This window comes from Dasypus novemcinctus, chromosome 2, assembly GCF_030445035.2.
Source record: "Dasypus novemcinctus isolate mDasNov1 chromosome 2, mDasNov1.1.hap2, whole genome shotgun sequence".
NCBI classification, from domain to species: domain Eukaryota; kingdom Metazoa; phylum Chordata; class Mammalia; order Cingulata; family Dasypodidae; genus Dasypus; species Dasypus novemcinctus.
Window position 1 is genome coordinate 83,467,050 of NC_080674.1, and position 7,004 is coordinate 83,474,053.

Below are 7,004 nucleotides of genomic sequence, written 5' to 3' on the forward strand. Positions count from 1 at the left end.
TTTCAGTGCTAAAACCAGAAAAGTCCCACACAAATCAGGGTGACTGGTCATCCTTCTCTTACCTTATCATATTTTCTGTGTCTGAAATTGCTTCATATTAATCTTCCAGTTCACTAATTTTCTCTTTAGACATTATTTTTCAAAATGTTAGTGGTTATGTTTTTAATTCCTTAAAATTTTATTTAATTTTTTTTTCAAATCCATGTTTTCTTTTTTGACAATTTTTCAATTTTCTGAATAGAATTTAGAGTTCTTTTTCATATATTTAATGTTATATTTTAATATTGTATCTTAGATTATTCTATTATATAATATTCTAGGGATCAAATCTTACTATTTATTGTATCTTTTTTTTTTTAAGATTTATTTATTTATTTATTTCTCTCTCCCTCTTCCCCACCCACCCCCATGTCTGCTCTGTGTGTCCATTTGCAGTGTTTTCTTCTGTGTCTGCTTGCATTCTTGTCAGCGGCACCAGGAATCTGTGTCTCTTTGTTGCATCATCTTGCTGCATCAGCTCTCCGTGTGTGTGGTGCTACTCCTGGGTAGGCTATGCTTTATTTGTGGAGGGCAGCTCTTCTTGCAGGGCACATTCCTTGTGCATGGGGCTCCCCTATGCGGGGGACACCCCTGCATGGCACGGCACTCCTTGTGCACAACAGCACTGCGCATGGGCCAGCTCATCACATGGGTCAGGAGGCCCTGGGTTTGAACCCTGAACCTCCCATGTGGTAGGCGGACACTCTTATCAGTTGAGCCAAATCCATTTCCCTTTATTGTATCTTAAGACTCTTACTCATGGTGAATTATTTTCATATATGCTTTGTAATTTTAGATTTTTTTTTTAGTTCATTTTCAGTGATGAGTTTATCTGCAGAGAATCTGGACAGTTTGTTCAAGATATATCTCTGAATAAAGGATTTATATTTTCTTCTTCCAGGTACTCAATGGGAACCAGTTGATGAAGATTTATTTTTATGTTAATATCTCAATATGAAGGACTCCAGGAGGGGGCAATAGTATAAATGTGAATTTCATGGTCATGGGAGTCTTAGATCCACGTGTATAGATTTTAGAGGGAGATTTTTTCTATCCAGGACTCAGGTCAAGGCAGAAAAACTTTTTTATCTGGTAGGTAGAAATTTTGCTGATCTTTTTATTAAGGATATAGCTTTAGGCAGATCTCCCTTCATGGGCATAAAAGCTCAAGTCCTTAGATTCCTGAGAACAGTAAACCATAGTACCTGGTCTAGTTTTCTGTTCTCTTTTAGTTTAGACACCTGCCTATTTCCTTTGTTTTCTTCACAAACAGTGATAATAATGATAATATCTAGAATAATAAACACTACCATATGGATAGAGCATATAAGAGGCCAATATTGTGACCATTTTACATTTAATCCTCATATAACCCTCAATAAGGTATGTAATAATATTTTTCCAACTTTAAGGATGAGAAAACAGAACCACAGAGAAGTTAAGTAACTTGCTGAAGGTCACACAGCTAATAAGTGAGAAACCTAGAATTCAAATTCAGGCATTGTGTTTTTAAGATCTGCATTTCAGTAAATCACAATCTAAACTTTAATCCATGCTTAGTGGTAATGTTCCAAAATGTGTTCATCAGTTGCAGTGAATGTACCTCACTAATGAAGGATGTTGCTAATGTGGGAGGTGTGGGGAGTTGGGGAATATGGGAACCCCCTATATTTTTTATGTGACATTTGTATAATCTATGTATATTTTAAAAAATTTTTTTAATAAAATTTTTTAAAGATCTGCATTTTAGTTACTACAAAACACTGCCCCTAAAAAATTATTTTAAAAGCCCTGCCCCTCAAATTATGGGTTTAAATTAATAATTTTTCCAGTACTTACATTGTAGTGTTAGAGGTTATTGACTGTTATATTGCCAGAAAAGGAAATAAAAATTCTTGATATAACATTTCATAATATTCTAATATTTCAGAACTTTCACCTTCCTATCCTATTATTAAAGGAACATGAAGAAAATGTGTATTTATTGCAATGGTCCATGATGACTAATATTTAAGCATTTGTAAGGGATTCTCAAAGAGTAAAGTCCATAAAATGGAAATCTTGAATTTACTGAGATGAGTAAAGATAATTAAACTTGAAGAGTAGAGGGTTATAAGTAAAAATCACTAAATCTGTGGCAAAAGTTAAGGCGTTCCTGTAGTTCAGTTGTTTACAATGTGTCATCCCCAGACATCAGCATCAGTGTCACCTGGGAACTTGTTAGACATCAAAATTTTGGACACATCCCAGATCTATTGAAACACAAACTTGAGGCAAGGGCCCAGCAATCTGTGTTTCAACAAGCCCTTTATATAATTCTGTTACAGCTGAAAGTTGGGAACCACTGTCCTAGTTAATTTAGGATTTAATTTATTGCAAACTCCAATATCCTTCATGCAGTGAGATGTTGATGTCCTTGCGACCACAGTAAGTTTCCATGCATTGTAAAACATCACCCCTCAAGCTGACGTTTACTGCTTCTCTAGCTAGAATAGAGATATTATATTCCTTTTCAAGTTCTTCTTATGTTAGAGCATGTAGCACTGACCTTTAAACATCTGTTTTTGTTTTTGTTTTGAAGGAATGCCTGTTACTTAACTTAGTGGGCAAGGGTAGAGGTTTAGAAACTAACCCTTCTTTTGCGTTGTAATTATATTTAGTAAGCAATAGTTGAATTTTTGGCTCTTTTATGGCATATGAAAGATGTAACCCTAGTGTGGTGGTTTGAATATGTACCCCAGAAAACATGCTTTAAACTTTAATCCATTCCTGCGAATGTAAACCCATTGTAAGTAAGATCTTTTATTGAGGTTACTTCAGTTGTGGTATGTCCCGCATCAATCAGGATGGGTCTTAATCCTGTTACTGGAGGCCTTCATAAGAGAATGAAGTTCAGACAGAGAGAAAGAGAAAGCCATGAAAACAAGAAGCTGAAAGCAATGAAACCTGGAAGGGAAGGGAGAGACTAGCAGATGCCGCCATGTGCCTTGCCATGTAAGAGAAGCCAAAGATCACAGGCAGCCAACCTTTGGGAAGAAAGCATCACCGTGATGATGTCTTGATTTGGACATTTTCTCAGATTGTAATCATGTGTGAATAAATTCCCACTGTTAAGCTGAACCATTTCACGGTGTTTTGCTTTGAGCAGCCTAGGAAACTCAAACACCTAGTTTTATGACTTTACCCTCAGAAGTGCTGACTAAAGTAAGGTAGGAATAAGCTGACTTTAAAGTTTAACAGTTCTTTAGCCAATTTGTCAAGCTGTTTTTCTCCAGCAGTTATTTCTAATGTCCATGTATAAAATGTTTTCATGTTATTCTTTCCTTTAACAAACATTTCTTGATCACCCTATGCCAGGCACTGTCCCAGAAGCCAAGGATGCAACTCCGACAGAGAGTGACGTGGTCCCTGTCACCACAGAGCATAAACGTTCACGGAGAGATAGACAAGAGGACAGGTAATTACAATACAGCACAAGTGTTATGATAGGTGAAATAAAGGGCACTTTTGAAACTGTTCTCAATAAAAATGCAACATAACTGCTGTCTGAGTGATTTATTGCCCTTGATTATAAAATAAGTGCATAAGATAGAAGCTAACTGCTACCCATCCTTCAGATCAAATTGTCATGTCCGTACATCCTCCAGTGAGTCTTGCCTGCCATCCCACCACCCTTCCCCCAACAATTGAATTCACTGTCCTTTCCACATGCTTCTACGGAACCCTGCATATATTTTTATCACTGTGCTTCTCACCCTGCATTCTAATGGTCTGTTCAAATGTCTGTCACTCTGTTCTTCCCTAAGATATTGGGCAAGGTCTCTACCAGCACTGGTGGCTTTTGGTAGTTGTTTATTGCACGATTTTGGTTTGCTTTTTCCCACTACAGATCACTTTTCATATTCTTTGTCACCTTCAGAAAGTGTGTGTTTCTTTTAATTACTTTTCACTGCTAGGAACATAAGCACATTAGAACTTCCCATGCCTAATATTGATGCTTATGTAGAATATGTAACTTAATATTACCTCAAATTCTGGATCAATAGGAGTTGTCTCTACAGAGAAAGAAAATAATTTTCTTCTAAGGGAGGGAAGATATGAGAATGTTTTCTGCTACATTCCCACTCCCTTAATGATTGGTTGAGCTGATTTGTAATCTCTCCATTTTCTTCCATCCTTCCCATGTCCTTCCTCTGAGAGTAGGAAAACTAGCCCGAACTATATTAGGGGGAAGGCTTAACATGTGTAAAGGGTAAGGCACTATGAGATTGCACAGCAGGGCACTGAGAATGGATTTGCAGAGGAAGTAACATTTAATTTAAGATGTGAAAGGGCACATGCATAGCTTAGTGGTTAAGCACTGCTTCCCATGTACAAGGTCCTGGGTTCAACCCCTGGTACCTCCTAAAAATTAATAATAATAATAATCTCAGATGTGAAGATAAGGGGGAGTTAGGCATTGCAGATGGAGAGGAGAAGGGTAGAGGAAAAGTACACTAGCCTCTAGCTTTTTATCTGACACCCACAATAAGATATATATTGATAAATTTTATATCATGATCCATTACACCATATGCACACAACTTTGTATTTCCAAAATACTGATTATTCATTATTTTCTAAACCCTTGCAGTGTATGCTAATCTTTTATATTCTCTATTCTATCTTTTCCTATTTTAGATTTTAAAAAAATGCTTAGTTGGGTTTAGGAGGAGAAAGCCACGAGACAATGTTACTCCCAACTTAACAACAAGAAAAAGCTATATTAATCTACAAAATCATACTTTGTGAGCCTGTCAGAAAATGGAGGTTTCAAGGCAACACATTGGACTGCAATACCAAGTATGACAAACTGCTCTATGATGAAGCACACAAACGATTTCATCTTTGGGAGGGATAAGTTGTAAGTGGGCAAAAAGAAAGTGAAAGTTTAACAGATTCTTTGAGGCCAAGTTTAGTAAGAATGTCTTGAAGCCCCAGACCTGAGAGGAATCTCTACCTACTTGCTAGCTATCTGCCATAAGCCTACTATGGTACTCACAAGGAGGCGCAGAGTAGGAGGCATGACATAGTCCCCCCGAGTGGAGCAGGTGTACAAGGACTGCCAGGGCTTTCATGAGAACAAAGTGGTGATCAGCTGCTGATGGGAGACAGGACTGAAACCTGCCTGTGCTCCAGACTTGCTGACAGGAAGTCCAAGTGCCCAGGACCTTTCACTGATACAAAGCAGAGGTCCCCTACTGCTGGGGAAGGGACTGGAAACTTGCTCACATCCAAAACCCCAACTTATGTAAAGCAGTTTGGCTGCTCCATGGGGAAAGGTTCAAGAAACCCCATACCTCGCTGGCCAAGTCAGGTTCGTTTTCCTGTTGTTGTAAATTAAATTTTATTGGAACACGGCCACCCCTGTTTGTTTACATTTGTCTATGGCAGCTTTCATGTAAGCCACCATGTTTTAGGTAAGGATCAGGTAAGTTTCAGGTAAGGATCTACATTGATTCATGGTTTATTGTTTAGTCAGAGACTTGCATGATTAGAAACAAGGTTTAAGAAAGTTATTTAAAGTTGGATCTCTTGACAGGGGCTCAGGTTATGATGTTATTTGTATCTTATATGAATGGTTGTCAAAAGATTCCTAATGTAGAAGGTGGACAAGATGACTTACTCTAAGGATAAGAGGTAAACTTCTTCCCAATTAGGGAAGCACCCCAGTGCTTGCTAAATAGTCTCTTGGCGGCGGAAATGAAAGTGATGCTTTTGTTCAATAAGAGAATTGCTCTCACCAAGGCTGATCTAATTACTGCCATGGTGAGTGCCCCCATTTATTTGCAGTAGCTATCAATCCTAAGTCCCTTGGCACCATAACTTGGTAGCGGTGATGGAAGTGAGGGCCCACAGGCCACCTGGAGGCAATATGACTACACTGGATCTCTACTATGGAAGAGGGATTGAGTTTCCCATTGGACTAGATACCTATCCTTGCTTTGGATTTGCCTTTTTTGCCCACTACAGCTCTGCCAGCAACATCATTTTAGATTTACTGAATGACTTATCCACTTTCATAGATTCCCATTTACTATTGAAAAAGGATCTCACATTACAGAGAAAAAAGTAAAGCTATGCTAATGACCATATGATTTCTTCATCTTATACATCCTATCACCAGAAGCAATAAGCTCACTTAAAGATCACAGGAACCTATTTTCAGTTACAACTCCAGCTGGGAGATTAAAAAACTTGAAAGCTTGGGGTATATGTCTGCAGTATGGTCTGAACCATGTATGATATTTTCCCCATACATTAGTCAAGTAAATAAGAGTTGAAAAGGGGCATGAAACTTCTCATAATTACTCCTGTTTTTCATGTAATGCTAACTTCTGTTCTCTCAACTTGATATTTCTGGTTTAGAAGACAAATAAAGCTTCCACCAGAGGACAAAGTGGTTCTTTTGGAATAAGAAGTTGAACCTTTCATCAGACCATTTTGGACGCTTCCTTCCCCTGAGTAAATGAACCAAAAAGAAACTTACATTTGGCTAGGGGATAGCTTGGGATCCCTCCTTATTTGACCAGGTCCAGTGGTAAAAGTAATGTAAGATGCCTACAATCCTGTATAGGCAGGATTGCCTCTTTGGGTAAATAATTCTAATCAGCTGAAGACAAGGGAAATCTGGAACGGGTCTTTATAAAATACCAAATATGGCATACTAACAAGTTGCAGAAGCAATGGCTGTTGCATCTTTTTGGGAGAAGAATGGGAAAAAGGGTTTATATTGGGTGGACAAAGAAGTGAACATTTATAATTTATTGGCCATTGAACATCCAAATTTTCTTCCTACTTCATGGGACATCCCCCATTGTTTGAGTCTTGGTGGGCAGTAAGACCCTAACTCCTACTCCAAAAGCCAAATTAGCTAGATAGTCCCTCTTCCCTACCTTAGCAAGTAGGACATGAGCATGAAACCT